This window comes from Schistocerca piceifrons, chromosome 1 (assembly GCF_021461385.2).
Source record: "Schistocerca piceifrons isolate TAMUIC-IGC-003096 chromosome 1, iqSchPice1.1, whole genome shotgun sequence".
In the NCBI taxonomy this organism is placed as follows: Eukaryota; Metazoa; Arthropoda; class Insecta; order Orthoptera; family Acrididae; genus Schistocerca; species Schistocerca piceifrons.
In genome coordinates this window covers 174,035,954-174,056,829 of record NC_060138.1, presented here as the reverse complement: position 1 = coordinate 174,056,829, position 20,876 = coordinate 174,035,954, and the positions used below count along the sequence as shown (strand labels likewise).

The 20,876-nt window shown below is 38.0% G+C and overlaps 1 protein-coding gene across 1 annotated transcript in view; it reads left to right on the top strand.

The window, feature by feature from the left end:
- Positions 1-20,876, top strand: part of LOC124797092 (lysosomal alpha-mannosidase-like) — a 191,428-nt gene that overhangs the window by 12,530 nt on the left and 158,022 nt on the right. The window lies entirely within an intron of this gene.

Genomic DNA, 20,876 nt, shown 5'->3' with positions numbered 1-20,876 from the left:
ATCCATCCCAAGCTGAAGCAGGTCTAAAACAAAGTAATGAAATTACTGTGGACCTACTTTGATCTATCTTGTCAGTGGCCTAAAGCTGTCCCAGTTTTCCCAAAAGATAACCTTTGCAGCTGCTTTCAATCATACAGTGATAAATAACATGTTGATTATGGTTTTGTGGGTATGATTTAGACAATAAACAATTTGTACACCTACATAAATCTCATTTACCTTCTGTTTATATAGTTTACTGGTACCAAAAACTCGCTTTGTCTTGAGAAATACAACATCAAGAAATTTAGTAGCGCAAATTTGGTCAGCAGAAAATATCCAAGATAGTGAGTGGCAGAGTAATGCAAACATATGAGCTAATAGAAGATGTCAACTCTTGTACAGGATCAAAACTGTTCCAAAATGTTTGTTAGAATATGTGCTAAGAAGGATTGAATCTTTTTTCCAAAGTTTAGGTGAAGGTACCCCAGCAGGAGCAAAGTAGTCCTTCTATATGGTACTGGAATAGAGTTCATTGGAAGCCATAGGGATATTCATTTCCATCACATGTAGAAATGTGAGAAATCAACTGTCATTTTCATATTAAGCACAATCCTCAGCATTGGGGAAAAAAACATCAAACTCCAGTTTCAGCATTCAAAAACTATCAGTTACCAATAGTAGTAAACTACCATCCTTAGAGTTAACATATTTTTAAATGCCAGATTTTGCAACATTTCATAGAAACTGTCAATTTTGCATTATATCACTAAAAATTGCACATTTTGTGTTACTTTTCACTTTCTCATTTAAGAAAAATTTTCCTGTTCCTGTAAGTTGGTCATGAAATCATTGTTGGCCTGACAGGTGCTGTGATTGCTGATGGTGGGCAACAAGCACATTCAGCTTTCAACATCAAATCTGCCTTTCTACCAACTTATGCAAGATCCAAAAGACTTAAGATTTTCTTGGTTGGATATTCAATCAATCTCATTCAGAAAGAGATAAAGAATTTCAAACTCACCTTTCTTAAATCTTTTTCAAGAAAAGATGTTGTTGCTGTGTGATACAGTTTTGCTAGTATATATATTTTTTTCACTGTGAGGTATTCAGGTCTTTCAGATTTAGGTCTTAGCATAATCTTTAACTTCCTCTAATAGCATGGCATACAATACCACACTCCTAAAAATCACAAGAGCTGGTTTTAGAAAATCTACATAATGTTTCATTTGAACTGCATTAAAATTTGGATTCTGAAGTGATTTGACCAGAATACAGTCTCAAACTTTTTGAACTAGCTCGCATAGCCCCACAGAACTGACCATGTTTCATTTATAATTGAGCTCTGTGCATTCAGTACTTTGGCTACTGTTTTCTGGTTTAAGTCATAGTTTGCCATGAAATGTTTAAAAGATTTTTACCTTTCCAGCTCATTGGGTCATAGTTACTAAGATATCACACAAAGGATCACTGCTTCTTAAAACATCCTGAATTCCTAAATACAGTGATTACTGCAGTGGATGTGACAACTCTTTGTCTGGTATTGAGAAGGATTTTGTTCATATTCTTGTTCCACTGCCATAAAAACAATGGTTGCATAGAAACTCAGTTTCTAATGAGAGTCTTAGAAGGATATATTTATTGCCAGTATTTGTGTTCTAGAGTATGGCAGACTGTATACGACCATAAAAAGTAATTTACATTAAGCATTTCTGGATTGACACAATGTACACAAAAAATGCTTTTGACCAGCCACGCCCACTGTTCAGTTTCCCCATAATTGTGTGAAATGAAGAATTTAATATCTGCTGTACAGTGTGTCATTTGGGTGATAATTTCCAGTATTTTGCTTTGTATGCACCAACCAAGTGATGTGGTGCTTCAGCCAGATATTTTGTTCTGGTACATCATTCTTCCTCTCACTGAGAAGTGATATGAGATTTCTAGTGATCGTTTCATGAACTCTCTGGGTGTTTTCTATTTGGTACAGCAGCCTCAGTGATGTGGCAATCACTAGTAAAACATTTCAAACTTTCTTCTAATTGGCCAGCAAATGTCATATGAGCTGAATGATCATAGGTGTGCAGCAGTCACATTCCTGAAAAAATGTGACAGATTCTTGATTAAAAAGACTCTTCACATGAATTTTGAACTCTTCAGTAGCTTTTCTCCAGTTACAGATATCTTTCCGTGGTCTTCTATTGCCCATTACATGAATAAACTATCCCAGAAACTTATGAGTACAGACAAAATTTTTTGTGGATTGTCATATAGTTATTAAATCTAGTAGATTTCAATGGTTTCTCATGCTGTTTGTGGCAAAATAACAGTTTAATAAACATTTGGAAACATTCATCAACTGTGTTTTTTAGAGTTGTCTGTGTGTTGAAGTCATTCAGTAAATTTCATGCTGTAGTTTTCAGCTGAAGTTTCTTATTGTTTCTAGTGAAATATTTCAGTAAAATTTTCATTCACTGTTTTAATTTCATTGAGTGTTCCAGTGGTCACTTGAATTCTTGGTTTTAGCTAAGAAATTGTGTGTTGTTTTGGTGGTATTGTTATTAGTTGTGGTTTTATAGTGTCAATAAAAGTTGTTGCTTTCGTAGTAGAGAGAGGATTTTGAGACCACAATTGTTAGTTCTTTAAATAGTTCTACTGTTGTAACTGAACTTAGGTAACATAGACATTTAGTTTTTTTAGTAACTATTAAAATTTTACCATGAGTAAGAAGTGTGAGTGTTGTCGTAGGTTTGTGAGTAGTGGGTCACAGTATGGGATTTGTTCACAGTATTTTCATCGGGGAAATGCAGTGGAGAAGCCAGTGGGCATTCTAGTGAGATCCTCTCCTGGGAATGCAGAATCTATAGTAGAAATAAGTTGGTAGAGGAGCAGGGACATAAGATCGGTGCCATTCAGGTGCAGTTACAATGCACAAAGGAGGAACTAGATAGGTTGAGGAGGGTGAAGGGTGGTGGGGAATGAGAACTGACAGTTGGTGAGAAGGCAGCTAGGAGGAAAAGGTGCTCAGACAGTTTTCTTTGCATATAAGCTATAGATTTGACCAACTTTCAGAGCCGAGTGGACAGGAGCCTCTTGTAGCTGTAGATGTAGGGAACATGCAACAGTCTTCAGCAGTTAGGAGGCCTAGGTCAGTTATAAGTCTAACAGAAGGAAGAAAGTTCTGTTGCTGGTTAGTTCACACAGTAGAGGTGTGGGCCAGCAGTCGCAGGAAGTGTTGAGGAGTGAGTACCAGGTCACCAGCATTGTGAAACCTATTGCAGGGTTGGCTCAGGTAACTTACAGTGTAGGGGGGTTATGTAGGAATTTTACAAAAGAGGATTAGATAGTGATTGTGGGTGGAGCAGGGAATAATCTTGATAGGGTAGGGGGATTTTGATGTAGATGGTGACCCAATAAAGATCTCTACTCAAACTGGAGGCACCAAAGTGCACTTCATGCAACTGTTTCAGCCTCATGATTGGCCTCATCTTAATGCTTTGTTAGTAGTGTTAACATGGGGCTGTGGAAGGCACTGATGGGGGAGGGCATGGCTTACATTGCAGTGGTGCCAGTTGAGTCTGTCAGTAGATTGGGTTTCACTAGGCATGGCCGGGACCTCAATAGGTATGGGAAGGGGAGGCTGGTAAAGCTTATAGGTGACAGTTAGTGGGTGGTGGTGGGATCATTCATGGTAAAATTCCTGTAGTAGTTGGTGTTAGAGCTGCACCTTTCTTAGATTGAAGTCAGCTGATAGATGTACCTGCTTAAAGGAAGTCCCTCAAACAAAGTAATCATCTTCAGAGGAGGTCTGGTCTCCAAGTAGAGAAGGAATTAACATATTTCATCAAAATATAAGGAATATTAGAGATAAAGTTAGTGAACTGCTTATAGTTGTTGACTCTGAAATTGTTGGTATATCAGAGCACCACTTAAATAATTTGACAATTCAGAGACATTCTTTACCAGGATATAAATTAGCTTGCTGTTTTTCAAGGAGTTCTTTGTGGAGTGGAGGAGTGGCCATGTACATCAAAAACAATAATCCATTTGAGTCCCTAGATGTATCAAGGCACTAACTGAACAGGTATTTGAATACTGTGCAGGGGCAGTTGAATTTAGTGAAACTTAACTTCTAATTGTTTTGTTTATACACTCCTGGAAATGGAAAAAAGAACACATTGACACCGGTGTGTCAGACCCACCATACTTGCTCCGGACACTGCGAGAGGGCTGTACAAGCAATGATCACACGCACGGCACAGCGGACACACCAGGAACCGCGGTGTTGGCCGTCGAATGGCGCTAGCTGCGCAGCATTTGTGCACCGCCGCCGTCAGTGTCAGCCAGTTTGCCATGGCATACGGAGCTCCATCGCAGTCTTTAACACTGGTAGCATGCCGCGACAGCGTGGACGTGAACCGTATGTGCAGTTGACGGACTTTGAGCGAGGGCGTATAGTGGGCATGCGGGAGGCCGGGTGGACGTTCCGCCGAATTGCTCAACACGTGGGGCGTGAGGTCTCCACAGTACATTGATGTTGTCGCCAGTGGTCGGCGGAAGGTGCACGTGCCCGTCGACCTGGGACCGGACCGCAGCGACGCACGGATGCACGCCAAGACCGTAGGATCCTACGCAGTGCCGTAGGGGACCGCACCGCCACTTCCCAACAAATTAGGGACACTTTTGCTCCTGGGGTATCGGCGAGGACCATTTGCAACCGTCTCCATGAAGCTGGGCTACGGTCCCGCACACCGTTAGGCCGTCTTCCGCTCACGCCCCAACATCGTGCAGCCCGCCTCCAGTGGTGTCGCGACAGGCGTGAATGGAGGGACGAATGGAGACGTGTCATCTTCAGCGATGAGAGTCGCTTCTGCCTTGGTGCCAATGATGGTCGTATGCATGTTTGGCACCGTGCAGGTGAGCGCCACAATCAGGACTGCGTACGACCGAGGCACACAGGGCCAACACCCGGCATCATGGTGTGGGGAGCGATCTCCTACACTGGCCGTACACCACTGGTGATCGTCGAGGGGACACTGAATAGTGCACGGTACATCCAAACCGTCATCGAACCCATCGTTCTAACATTCCTAGACCGGCAAGAGAACTTGCTGTTCCAACAGGACAATGCACGTCCGCATGTATCCCGTGCCACCCAACGTGCTCTAGAAGGTGTAAGTCAACTACCCTGGCCAGCAAGATCTCCGGATCTGTCCCCCATTGAGCATGTTTGGGACTGGATGAAGCGTCGTCTCACACGGTCTGCACGTCCAGCACGAAAGCTGGTCCAACTGAGGCGCCAGGTGGAAATGGCATGGCAAGCCGTTCCACAGGACTACATCCAGCATCTCTACGATCGTCTCCATGGGAGAATAGCAGCCTGCATTGCTGCGAAAGGTGGATATACACTGTACTAGTGCCGACATTGTGCATGCTCTGTTGCCTGTGGCTATGTGCCTGTGGTTCTGTCAGTGTGATCATGTGATGTATCTGACCCCAGGAATGTGTCAATAAAGTTTCCCCTTCCTGGGACAATGAATTCATGGTGTTCTTATTTCAATTTCCAGGAGTGTAGGTCCAATAATGCTGACTTCAGAGTACTTCTGCTCAGCTTGAGAGTGTTCTTGGTTCACTTTATAGGGAGTACCACAAATTTGTTGAATGCAGCAGCTCCAATATTAATTTTGTATGTGATTGCGCAAGAAAAAGGATGTTGGTAGATCTTCTAAATTCATATGACCTGATGCAGAATATTTTTTCCAACCAGGGTGCAGGGGAACATTAGCACAGCCGTAGACAATATTTTTATTCATTCTTCACTACTAGATGGGCATTCCATTAGTAAAAGGGTAAATGGCCTTCCAGACCATGATGCACAAATTTTTAACACTAAAAGTCTTTTGTACTCAAACAAATGTTATATATAATTACAAACTATGTAGGAAAGCAAATCCAATGGCAATAGACAGTTTCTTAAACCTTGTTAAGGAACAAGAGTGGCAGGATGTTTATAGAGCCAATAACATAGATGACAAATATAATGCTTTCCATAACACATTTCTCATGCTCTTTGAGAGTTGCTTCCCATTAGAACGTTCTAAGCAGGGTACTAGCAGTAATAGGCAGCCGGAGTGGCTGATTAATGGGATAAGGATATCATGTAGAACAAAGTGGGAACTATACACAGATCAAAAAGTGTTTCGCATCACCTCAGTTCCGAGAGTTCTGGAAACTGTACAGAAAATTGGAATAGATATCAACATAAACAACATTTCTGCCCTTTTTATTGCTCGTGAAAACCACACGTTGTATGTTGTACCACTATATAGCGTGACTTTGAGAGTTGGTGGTCCAGATTGCTGTACGCATTGATACCTCTAATACACAGTAGCTCATCCTCTTGCATTGATGCATGCCTGTATTCATTGTGGCATACTATCCACAAGTTCATCAAGGCACTGTTGGCCCAAATTGTCCTACTCCTCAATGGCAATTTGGCATAGATCCCTCAGAGTGGTTGGTGCATCACATTGTCCATAAACAGCTCTTTTCAGTCTATCCCAGACATGTTCAATAGGGTTCGTGTCTCGAGAACATGCCTACCACTCTAGTCGAGTGATGTCATTATCCTGAAGGAAGACATTCACAAGATATGCATGATGGGGGCACAAATTGTCGTCCGTGAATATGAATGTTTCACCAATAGGCTGCCGATATGGTTGCACTATCAGGTGGAGGATGGCATTCATGGATCGTACAGCTGTTATAGCCTTCCATGACCACCAGCGGCATACATTGGCTCCATCTTGCAGTACTTGCTGGGCAGTGTGTCTACGGCATTCAGCCTGACCGAGTTGCCTCCAAATACGTCTCCAATGATTGTGTGGTTGAAGGCGTATGCAACACTCATCAGTGAAGAGAACGTGATGCCAATCCTGAGTGGTCCATTCAGCTTGTTGTTGGGCCCATCTGTTTCTTACTCGTTTCATGATTTCCGCCACAATAACCTATGCCAGCAAAGTTACTTTCCACTAATTATTAATTGGTGTAGGGGAATTGTTTGTAGTGTAATATGTATTGTTTGTATTTGTGTTGTTTGTCTGTAGTGTAATTTGTACTGTTTAATGTGCCATCATGCGTGACAATTGTGGATGTTGTCGTAGATTAATGAGCATGGGAGTGAAATGTCAGGATTGTGGGTTGGTGTTTCACTGGGGAGGTTGTAGCAGGGAAGCTGTTATAGTGCCAGATGGGGCTTGCCAATGGAGTTGTAGATTATGTAGCTGTGACAAGAAAATCATGAAACAGGGAAAAAAGATTTGTGCCTTTCAGGCTGAACTAGAAATGGTGTACTTGGTTGAACAGGGAAAGAGATGATGGGAGCTGTGAACAGGTGACAAGTTGTAGTCAAAAGGAGAAAACATCAGAAATCACTTTTCATATTCCAGTGAGCAATCAGTTTGAGAAGAGCCTCAAGCAGTTTTTGAGCAAAGTAGGGTGCAGCAGACTCATAGTAATGATTGTAATGCTAGGTCAGGAGTAAAGTCAAGCAGAAAGAAATAATCCTGCTGTTAGTTAGCAGTCACAGGAGAGGTGTAGGCCAGTTGCTACAGGATAGGCTAGGAGTTGAGTACCAGGTCACAAGCATTGTGAAACGTGGTGCTAAGGTTAGCCAGGTTACAGAAAACCTAGGGGCTGTGTGCAAAGATTTTGATGGCGAGGACCATGTTCTTATAGTAGGAGGAGTAAGAAACAGCCTGGCTAGCAATTCAGACTATAGTATTAGTGTGACCTGGATGTAATAGGTGCAGCAACAGCTCAGTCGCATGTGGGGTTTGTGGATGTTTTGGGGCGGGGGGGGGGGGGGGGGGGGGGTACTGTTGGCAGAAACTAGATCTCATAATCTCTGTTGATGCAATTGGGAGGTGGGGTTACAATAGTCATGGCCTGCACCTGAGTAGGAGGGGGCAGGATAAATTAGTTGATCTTCTGGCAGAAAATGTAAGAGATTAAAACAGAACAGTGCCATAATGTCTGCAGCAATATCCAAAGAAATAACATTTGTGTGTTTCTTCAGAACATTAGAGGACTGAAAAATAAGATAATTGAACTTCTTGTATGCCTATAAACTGGGGTAAATTCTGAAGATACAGATGTTTTGTGTCTCTCTGAATACCATGTAACCGCAGGGATGGAGAAGTTAAATTTAAGGGTTTACAGATTAGCATCTTATTCATGTGGAGTCAACATGGAAAAAGGAAGAATTGTTACTTATATAAAAACTGGGCACAAAGTCAAAAATATTGAAACAGATCTTTGAAGCATGTGCTTGGAAGTTGCCACTGCAACATATTTCTATAGTAATTGTAACAATCTACAGATCCCCTCAAGGTAACTTTCATCTATTCATGAAAAATCTTGAGGCTTTATTGAGCTACCTATCAGACAAAAAGAAGCAGTTAGTGGTTTGTGGTGATTTTAATGTAGATTTATTAAAAGATATGGATAGTAAAAATGAGCTAGAATCTTTGTTTGCTTGTTACAATCTAGTATCTGTTGTAAATTTTCCAACTCATGTGCAGCGATAACATTTTCACAGACAGTGCTCAGGCAGAAACAATTAATGTGTACCGTGTTGTTAATGGGCTATCTGATCACGATGGATAGTTAATGGAAATAGCACATATAGCACCTTACAGGATTCAGGCAGGTTCATACAATGCAGGGAGACTTATTAATGCAAACAGGATACAGAGCTTTAAGTGCAGCCTAGAAGAGGTAGAGTGGGATGAATTATACACAGAAAATGATGCTGATGCCAAATTCAATTTATTCCACTGTAAATTTGTCTCAATATTTGACAGTTGCTTTCCTGAAATGTTATCCGAAAAAGCCATTACAAAGTAACGTAAGCCATGGATTACTAAGGGAATTAAGATATCGTGTAAGAAGAAGAGGGAAATATATGGACAGGAGCCAACATTACTTGCTTACTACAAAAGATACTGTAATATTTTGAGGAAAGTCATTAAGAAGTTGAGAAGCTCATGTGTTCCGACAGAAATTAATAACATGGATAATAAGACTAAAACTATATGGAATGGAGATTACGTTGAAAAATAGTGTTGTGTAGCTAAAAGATTGGGGAATAACCTGGTGTATTTCAATGCTGAATAAAACAACCCCTGCTTCAGAAAAAAAATGTGTTGCATTACTTATTGAACTGCCCTCGTATATAATTCCTGTTGCAAAAGAGTAATTGGTTTGTTATTACAGTATAATTTTACAATTGATAACATTGCAATGTCTATATAGAAACTATTCTGAATGCTAGTTGTGAATTTCACCATTCATCCTGAATTATCTTTGTTATTGGCCATAAATACTATGAGCAAGTAAGTGTATTGACATGTGAACATAAAATCAGAGCATCCCTGGAGAGTTTTCTTGAAGACACTTGGATATAAATTTTATACAGTATTCATATCACATGCTTATGTAGAACAAATACATCTCAGACCCTTTCAACACTGAAGATCAGGCAATAGGACAGTGCTGAGTGAAAGTATGCAAAGTAGCAATGCCATCTATAAATCAACATATTCAGAGAAATTTATCTGTATGCTGGTTCTGTCTCACTTTATTATCCCTCAGGATGCCTAGGAACTTCATACACAGTGCCTCATGCAGTGTGTGCTGATTGATTTCTACTACTAATACCTCCTGGATGTATGTTTGTAACTGTTTAACGTGAGTCTGTCTCATTACAGGTGAGTCCCTTTCATCCTAGAACCTTGCCTTTTTAAGCTTAACCACTCCATCCCCTTCTCCTACCCTAGGAAGGAACTAAACAGTTCTGAAAGCTGGAACAATGTCATCAGTTTCACTTTTATGTGTGTCTATCAGCAGGGGTAAACATTCCAGCCCTTGAAGTACTGGCAGTTCTGTCTCATATTTATTAGAACTTTTCTTTGGTACAATGAACATGAGTTTTTTAAGACTGAGGCTTAAGCTGTTTGTTGTGAACCAGATGTAAACCTGTTCTACTATTATCCAGGCTGTGTCTGTGTCTGGTAAGGATGTGCTTGGTCATCAAGAAATATCACAGTTTTTGAAGTGGCAATATGACAGTGACACTGCCCCATTGTTATAAATTCCATAACATTTCTCCTATCTAGCCTGTTTTGTACCATTATTGGAAAGAATTATATTCCAGAAAATGTATTAGTCACGCCCTATTGGCTCAAGAATGGCATTTTCACCCTCGAGTGAAGTGTACACTGTAATGAAACTTCTTGTCTTATTATAATTTTATGTCAGAACGCATTTCATTACAAGCAACTGTTAATGGATGACACACTGATAAGACCATTTGCCCAAGTTTTCCAGAATTTTATGGTCTTTATTAGAGGAATATCTTAATTTAATTGTTCATTTCCACCAGTGTGGCAACAATAGTTTGTAGTGGGCCATAGTGAGAAGAAATACATAATATCAAATCTTTTCTCTGACTGGCCAAGCAAATAAATCAGATGACTGAGGAATATCATGATAGCTGTTACTTGAATGATGTTTTCCATATAAAATTGATTTAAAAAAGCATCAGATGCAGTTTTATAAATGTGATGACTATCCAGAAAGTAGATTACTTTTGGTATTAAAAATAAATAAATTAATAAAAATAAAAAATAAGTTTAGGAAAAAATATTATGTTTTATTTATTTGAAATTGATGCTTAAATATTACTTTTCAAGATAGTCTCCACACCAATTTAGGCACTTGTCATAATGTGAACAAGCTTTGAAAACCCATTGTCATAAAATTCTGCCAGCTAGTCACACCCTCTTGCAGTGCCATCATTGTCAAAATGCTTCATTGCAAGCCACCTTCATCATTGGAAACAAATGGTAATCATTGGGTGCAAGATCCAGGCTGTACTGGGGATGAGGAAACATGTCCCACTTGAAAGCATGAAGTATTTTTCAAGTGCAAGTGCTGTGTGAGGGCAAGCATTATCATGCAAGAACAAAATTTTTGAGCTCTACTTTCTCCTGCACTACTTCTGAATGACTCTTTTTAAGTTTTCCGAAGTTTAACAATATTTCAAAGCGTTTATTGTTGTGCCACACTCAAGAAAATTGATGAGAAGCACACCTTTGGCAATCAATTCATTAGTCATGATGCTTGGTCATCCACTTACCTCTTCATCATGAACATCAGTTTGGCCAGTTTTAAACCTAATGCTCCATCTGCACACTTCAACTTCAGTGATTACATTATTTCTATACAATTAACACAGTTGTCGATAGGTTTCGATTGATTTATGGTTTTTTACGAGAAAAACCTTATTCTGGACCACACTTCACAACTTTCAGGAGTTTCTGTTGCAGCACACATTTAAAATGAATGGACAAATGCACAGACAACAATACAGCCATTGCTGCTGCAGCCGAAAATGTAATCTACTTTTTGAACAGCTCTCATAGACTGATATTATTTATTTCTTGTCCATTTATTTTTTATTACCCTTCACATTACTGTAGAAATCCCAGAAACTGTGACAATTATTCCTATCTTACTATATGCAGTGTGGGCCAAACCTATAAGTGAAATTATACAGTACAGCATTCCAAAACTTTTGAGAAGAGAAACCAATGGTTATAAATTAGAATTTCAAGTGATACATGGTCTTGTATGAGGTATGTGTTTGTAAATTGATTGTGTTTCATAAGACGTAAATGCCTCCCAACTGATGTTGGTGGCACTAGACTGAAAAAGAATACACATTCATCTGTGCTAGGTCCACGGTGGGTTTTACTGCTGTGTACCAGATGTGGAAGGATGAGCATTACTTGTTATATAAATGTGCAGATATGAATTTAATACTTGTAACTGTAGAACATGGTGCCTGGAAAGCTGGATGTCTGTGTAGCAAAAGCTTTTGATATTGGAATCATCCTAATTGAATGAAATTTGTCTCTTTGGATAGAAACATGAGAAATTGGGTTTTTGAAGCTAAAGAGACCTGGCCATGTTTTTGACAAAGAACTGTTGGCAGAGTAGGTTTTAAGGAGATAGTGTGGAAAGAAATCCCATGAGCACCCATCAACCTGCTCAAAGAATACTATCTGCCAAGTAATGCTGCACTCCATTCATAAACAGTGTGTACAATCAATGGTGCCCAATGATATTGTACACAGGATTCAGTTCTACCACCGTATTATGTCGTAATGCATGCATTGAGATTGGGTTCATCACTTTGAAGATCAGCTATGAGCTTTAGTTCTTATGAGGTTCTGACATGTCAATGAAAAAATAAAAATATATTTTTGACCATTGATTCTCAAGCTCAAAATATTCAGTTTAGAATCCTCTAGCAACAGAATAACTTTGCTATTAAAGATCTGAGATGCCCTGAATAGTGTGGCTGAACCACGAAACCATGAACCTCAAATATTTCCAGAAGCACTGAAGATATTAAAACAGGATTTTTGATATGTGTTAATACACAAAGGGGCAAGTACTACTCTTTATGTATAATGCTCATGAATATTTTACATACAAAATGTGCTGAAGTAACTAAATTTTAAGAAAATGGAATTGTGTCTTTTTTAAGTACTTGTAGAGAACACTTAACTTGACAGTGAAATTTTCTGCAAAAAGAAGAAAAGTGTGAAAAACATGGAAAATATGAAGGCAAAGACTGTTCACATGACACAGTTTCACCTGTAAATACCAGACAACAGAAAATAATATTTACTTAGTTGCAAATCAAGTTTAACGTTACAACTACATGTCATACTGTCATAAGCAACAAATGGGAAACTGTACTGAAGACGCTGGTGTTAAGATGTTTTGAAAGCTGTGAATCTAAATGTGCAAGTACAGGAAAATACACTGGAAACATTTTATCTCTTATTATTTTGGAACAAAAGGAAGTTATTGACATAAAAAATTCATGAAGCCATTTAGTTAATTTTGTATATTACGTGTGTATATTGTGTATCTTATTTTATTAACCTACATTTCAGGATTCCATCTTCGCAACAAGTAACTTCTGACAAAAGACACAGATAATGAAGAATATATGGGAGGAAGACAAATGAAAGTGAATAGTATCTATTTAACTTGCCTGAGGGCGAATGTAAACTGATCAATTATAGACTGGTAATTACTGGCTGCTTCATCATTCATACTCCAGGCACCTCCAATGATTTCCAGCTGTCCTGAGTTAATAAGGTCTATCATTAACTGTTGCCTGTCTTCATCATTTTCTAGCCACCACTTCCAAAGAAAAGCTGTTTCAACATAAATGAATCTGGTATTCAAAAAATACAATTAACCTTAAAAGGGAAATAGTACTTATAATTTTCATATCAAGAATTCACCTATGCACACTACAACAGATATATAATTTAAATTTAATTATAAATAACTGTAAACAGTCACCTTTACAAAGCGCAACAAATATCAAAAATTTCACTTAACACACATTTTACTGCCGTTTTTTCTTTTAGTCAACAATTAAATAATTACAGAGACTAATGGATGCTGTGTTGAGTAGTGGTGTTGAAGCTGTGGAAGACTCTGATCAAGTGCCTCCTTATCCACTGTGAGCAATGATGTTGACTGTTGACTATTATGAAAATAGGGCCTTAATTGTGATAATAAAATATGAAGTATTCATGCACAAAACAAGGCATTTAGCTTGGCACTGATATAGAATACACAGTAGAAATGTAGTGAAAATAGTCTGTTGGATAGACTTCTGACTTCCAAGAAATAATAAAGAGACACACCATTAGTGTGCACAACAGTAGTTAGCAGACCATTTGCTATCCTATGAATGTAACATCATCTGTCTGGAGCATGGGACTATGGCTTGTCAATGTCCAATAAAACAATACCAATCACTGTTATTTAGGTTTTATTTTTAGGCCACCAGTTTTGACGATACACTACATCATCTTCAGGCCTACTTCAATTGAGTAGCCTTCATCTTACAAAATACAGCAGCACTTTTAACTAGTCTCGTAACGATTATTATGGACATGGACGCTCCTCAGACAATTGTGTGCTGCTGTTCTTTTTAACATCAAGGTTACTCAATTGAAGCAGGCCTGAAGATACATAGTGTATAGTCAAAACTGGTAGCCTAAAAATAAAACCTAAATAACAGCGATTGGTATTATTTTATTGGATTTGCTATCTTAGGTTCACTACGTTTCTACAGTGTGTGCTGTTATCAGGGTGCTGCAACTGAAGACTGTTGTTTTGTGCTTGTGCATTCATGTTTTGCTCTCACAGTTAATTACACATAGGGGTTTTCCATCAACGGCGTATCAACCCAGAGGCTAGGGAAGGAGTGGGGGGTTAGATCTGCATTTTCTGCTCCTCCTTTTGCAGATTCACGTAGAGATATACGTGATCTACAGGAGAGTCAGCAGTAAAAACTACGCTTTATGTCAGCAAATATGACATAGTGTTGAGGCTGACAGTAATTTTTGTTTATAACTGAATCAATGTCACATCCTTGAAGCTACTATCTGTCAGACAAACTTAAATGTCTTATTACTCCAACTACATTCTGTTTAATTTTATTTTACACATTTAGTTCCATAGGACAAAATTTAGGAGCAAATCTCCAAGATCATGAAATGGGTCACTACATTAAATTATAACATAAAAGCAATAACAGATAAAATAAAATGTTTATGAGCCCAAAAAAGACAAGCCATATGTTTAAGTAAACGCAATCAACAATATAACATAAGAATCAGTTTAATTTTTCAAGGAACTCCTTGACAGAATAGGAGTGACCCATGAGGAAACTGTTCAATTTTTATTTGAAAGCACGTGGATTACTGCTAAGATTCTTGTGGACTACTGCAATTTATTTATTGACTCAATCTCCCCTTTGTCAATATCGTAGAGGAGAATTTCAGACATCGATCTTGGAAAGGCATTTTCCAAGAGAGCTATATGGTTCCCTGTAGAAACTAAGTTTTTGTTTAATGCACCAGCAATGCACAGAAAATGATTGTTAAACACTGTACATATATCTGACTTACCAGTGCCAGAACCATTTTTACTACAAAACTGACTTTATATTGTCTACCTTGTGCTCTTGATCAGACACTTCCTTCACAGATGACCATATGGTTATAATTTTATCCCGTGAATTAGCTATTCAATTGGGTACCACATGCTCTTTGCCATCCCAATAACATTTTTAAGTATGTTACAATACTTTTTGTAATGGTCTACTGTAGCTTGATTGTGACTACTAACATTTTTATACACACATCAAAAAAAGGTTTGCATCACCCCATTTCCCAGAACTCCTGAAGTTAGATATTGACTGTGGATATTGTATCACAGACACAGTCCCTTTGACTGTTCAGATATGTCACTAAACCTGCCCAAAGATGTAAACAACCATGCATGAGCTGTGCTTATTGTAAACAACCATGCATGAACTGCGCCTATTAGACAGAGGGAGGCTGACAGCCGATCGGTTCCAGTCATTCCACCAGGAAGGAGATATGTGGCTCATGCTGTCTGTAGTTCAACCATGCCTAGGTGGTCAATACCATCATTTGATTGCGTCCACATTGTTACTTTGTGCCAGGTAGGACTCTCAACAAGGGAAGTGTCCAGGCGTCTCAAAGTGAACCAAAGCGATGTTGTTCAGACATGGAGGAGATACAGCGAGTCAGGAACTGTCGATGACATGCCTCACTCAGGCTGCCCAAGAGCTATGACTGCAGTGGATGACCACTACCTACAGGTTATGGTTCAGAGGAACTCTGACAGCAATGCCACCATGATGAATAGTGCTTCTTGCGCAACCACAGGACGTCACGTTATGACTCAAACTGTGCGCAATAGGCTGCATGATGCGCACATTCCCTCCTGATGTCCACTGTGAGGTCAGTCTTTGCAACCATGGCAGCATGCAGCGCAGTAGTTTTTTAGTTTAGTTTTAGTTATGTCATGTTCCATAGATCATTTTCCCAATTATTTTATCAATATGATGTGGAACAGGTCAGATTACAAAATATATATACACACATGGGTAGTGCTAATATTAACATTACTGAAATTTTTAGTTCTACACATGTAACTACATTTAGAGGTACTATTTTTTACCATTTCTGAAACAGAAACTCGTCCATGGAGTAGAAGGAGTTGTCCAAAAGCAATGATTTTAAACTAGATTTAAAACTTGATCTGCTACCTGCCAGACACTTTATGTTGTTGTGCAAATGATCAAAGATTTTTGTTGCTAAATAATGTACTCCTTTTTGAGTAACTGACAGCTTCAATAATGGATAGAAAAGGTCATTTTTTTCCCTCTATTGCTGTACGTATGAACATCACTGTTCTTCGCAAATTGAGATGGATTATTTGTAACGAATTTCATTAGCGAATATATGTACTCTGATGGTGTAGTTAAAATATCTAACTCATGGGAAATGTGCCTATATGACATCCTTGGGTGAACACTACTAATTATTCTCACTGCTCTCTTTTGTGCAATCAATACTTTATGTCTAAGTGGTGAGTTACCCCAGAAAACTATTCCATAAGACATTATTGAGTGGAAATATGCAAAGTACGTTAGGAGGCTGATCTGTTTATTACCAAGACTAGCGATTATATGAAGAGCGAAAGAAGCTGAACTTAGTTGTTTGAGAAGCTCAGTAATATGCTTCTTCCAGTTCAAGTTGTCATCAATGAGAACACCAAAAAATTTGGAGAAATCTACCCTGTTAACTGAGCCCTGTTCATATGCTACATCAATTGTCGGTATGACTCTAATCGTTGTACAGAACTGGATATAGTGAGTTTTTTTCAAAGTTAAGAACGACAACCTTAACAATATCTTCAGCTGCTTTTTCTGGAATGGGATTTATTATAACACTTGTGTCATCTGCAAAAAGTACTAATTCCGCTTGCTGAATGTTAAGTGGGAGGTCATTCACATGAATAAGGAACAGCAGAGGACCTGAAATTGAACCCTGTGGGACTCCCTTTCTGATAACTCCCCATTCACTAGAATTTACCACCCTCCCAACATTATTTGTTCATTAAGTATGATTCAAGCCAGCTGTGGGTATAGCCTTTCATTCCATAAAACTTGAGTTTTTCTAAGAGTGTGGCATGATCCACACAGTCAAATGCCTTGGAGAGATCACGAAAAATACCAACTGGCGATAATTTGTTACTTAGGGCTTGTACTATTTGGTGGGTAAATGTGTAGATAGCATTCTCAGTTGAGTAACCCGTCTGGAATCCAAACTGTGACATGCTGAGTAAATTATTTTCACTTAAATGTGAGACTACTCTTGAATGCATAACTTTTTCGAATATTTTAGAAAATGAGGTCAGCAATGAGATGGTCTATAATTATTTAAGTCACTCTTGTCCCTTTTCTTATGAAGAGGTTTGACAACTGCATAGTTCAATCTGTCTGGAAAAATTCCCTGTGCCAGTGAAGCATTAGATATATCACTAAGGACTCCACTTATTAAATTAGAACAACACTTCAAAATTCTGTTAGAGACTCCATCAACATCACACGAGCTCTTGTTTTTCAGTATATTTATAATTCCCTTAATTTCAGTGGGGAATGTTTTTCCTATTTCTAAAGGCCTAAAATCCTGGGGAATGACATTTTTAAAATATTTTTTGCTTCTTCAACTGAACCCTTTAACCCAATTTTTGCTGCTACATTCAGAAAGTCATTGTTAAAAATACTTGCAGCTTGTGAATTATCACTCACAACATCATTATTTAGCTTTATTGCTATGGTATGCTTTGCACTGTCAGGCTGCCCCATCTCCCATTTGAAAAGTAATATTTAAGCGTCAATTTCAAATAAATAAAACATAATATTTCTTCCTAAACTTATTTTTTATTTTTATTAATTTATTTATTTTTAATACCAAAAGTAATCTACTTTCTGGATAGTCATCACATTTATAAAACTGCATCTGATGCTTTTTTAAATCAATTTTATATGGAAAACATCATTCAAGTAACAGCTATCATGATATTCCTCAGTCATCTGATTTATTTGCTTGGCCAGTCAGAGAAAAGATTTGATATTACGTATTTCTTCTCACTATGGCCCACTACAAACTATTGTTGCCACACTGGTGGAAATGAACAATTAAATTAAGATATTCCTCTAATAAAGACCATAAAATTCTGGAAAACTTGGGCAAATGGTCTTATCAGTGTGTCATCCATTAACAGTTGCTTGTAATGAAATGCGTTCTGACATAAAATTATAATAAGACAAGAAGTTTCATTACAGTGTACACTTCACTCGAGGGTGAAAATGCCATTCTTGAGCCAATAGGGCGTGACTAATACATTTTCTGGAATATAATTCTTTCCAATAATGGTACAAAACAGGCTAGATAGGAGAAATGTTATGGAATTTATAACAATGGGGCAGTGTCACTGTCATATTGCCACTTCAAAAACTGTGATATTTCTTGATGACCAAGCACATCCTTACCAGACACAGACACAGCCTGGATAATAGTAGAACAGGTTTACATCTGGTTCACAACAAACAGCTTAAGCCTCAGTCTTAAAAAACTCATGTTCATTGTACCAAAGAAAAGTTCTAATAAATATGAGACAGAACTGCCAGTACTTCAAGGGCTGGAATGTTTACCCCTGCTGATAGACACACATAAAAGTGAAACTGATGACATTGTTCCAGCTTTCAGAACTGTTTAGTTCCTTCCTAGGGTAGGAGAAGGGGATGGAGTGGTTAAGCTTAAAAAGGCAAGGTTCCAGGATGAACGGGACTCACCTGTAATGAGACAGACTCACGTTAAACAGTTACAAACATACATAAATGATTTACAGGAGGTATTAGTAGTAGAAATCAATCAGCACACACTGCATGAGGCACTGTGTATGAAGTTCCTAGGCATCCTGAGGGATAATAAAGTGAGACAGAACCAGCATACAGATAAATTTCTCTGAATATGTTGATTTATAGATGGCATTGCTACTTTGCATACTTTCACTCAGCACTGTCCTATTGCCTGATCTTCAGTGTTGAAAGGGTCTGAGATGTATTTGTTCTACATAAGCATGTGATATGAATACTGTATAAAATTTATATCCAAATGTCTTCAAGAAAACTCTCCAGGGATGCTCTGATTTTACGTTCACATGTCAATACACTTACTCACTCATAGTATTTATGGCCAATAACAAAGATAATTTAGGATGAATGGTGAAATTCACAACTAGCATTCAGAATAGTTTCTATATAGACATTGCAATGTTATCAATTGTAAAATTATACTGTAATAACAAACCAATTACTCTTTTGCAACAGGAATTATATACATAGTAATATAAGTATGACTCTGTAGGATTTCACCAATCATAATATAACCATGTAATAACAAACCTATTGTTCTTTTGCAACATGAATTATATTTTATTATTTGTATCACCTTGTCAATTGTAATATTATACTGTAATAACAAATCTACTGCTCTTTTGCAACAGAAATTTTATTGTGTTATAAGTATAACTTTGTAGGATATCATCAATTGTAATAGTACCCTGTAATAACAAACCTATTGTTCTATTGCAACATGAATTATATTATATTATATGCATGATTTTGTCTATTGCCTTAATGGACTAATGGCAATAAAATTATTCCATTCTATTCTATTCTAATGCACCTGTATATGGGGTTCAGACTGTAGTTTTATCTTCTGGTGCATAAAAAATCTGCACCAGTTTATAGACTTATATCTGACAGGAAACTGTAAATCCCAGGCATTAAAATACAAAGTAAAAGAGTGCCTTTTTAACCACTCTGAAGATAACTCACCTGAAATTTATACCCTCTCCTCAGTAGCGGCAGTCTTGGTCACTGCAAAGCTGAAAATCTAATTGTATCTGGGATGGTGTTTGTTCATTTATGTATATGAGACCATATTTCTAATGATGTCCACACACACACACAGTTTATTCAAGCAAAGTTGACTTTCTAATTATGGTGACCAGATTTGACATCACAAAAATTAATTAATGTAGGTCTGTATGTCAGCACTTGCACTTACAGGGGGAAGTAAATTGTACCATTGTGGCATAATATAATGTTCCTACTTACATAAAAATATCACAGCTGTCATGTATAACAAGAGTTCAAATTTAGCACAGTCCATTAATAATTCCTTAAAGACCATTACACTTCGGTGTTTCATTTAAGACACTGCAGAGCACAAATCACTTAGTGCAGCAACAGTTCAGTCCAATGACAATAATAGTTCACACTCTTGGTAATTGCAATGCACTTCAGTTCAAATGTTCATTAATTAAGGTTCCAGAGATCACTAGTAAATAATTAAACATTACAGTTTGTGAGTTTTGTGGTAAACAGAGTGCATATCGTTGCATGGAGAATAAAGATAATTGTGGCCAGAGTCAAAAAACAAGAGCACAGAAAACAACCACACCTCAACAGTCTTTTCATTGTGCCTATCTGCAACTCAGTGGGTCATCTTTACAGTACATAGCAGTCTATCCTTTTCCTAATATTGTTTACATTCCAACCTGTAGTTCCATTTTTTAGTTAACAATTTAATCAATTAATGAGGTGTGTCAACCTGTACAGAAAAATTAAGAAATATAATAAAAGCATGTAGTCAAAGTCTGGAATCTTAAAGCTGCTGTAAAATACTGGGAACAAAAGGCTATTTACAATGTGTACAGAAACCAGACAGCAGTTATAAGAGTCGAAGGCATGAAAGGGAAGAGTAGTTGAGAAGGAAGTATGACAGGCTTGTAGCCTATGCCTGATGTTATTCAATCTGTACACTGAACAAATTCAGAGTAGGAATTAA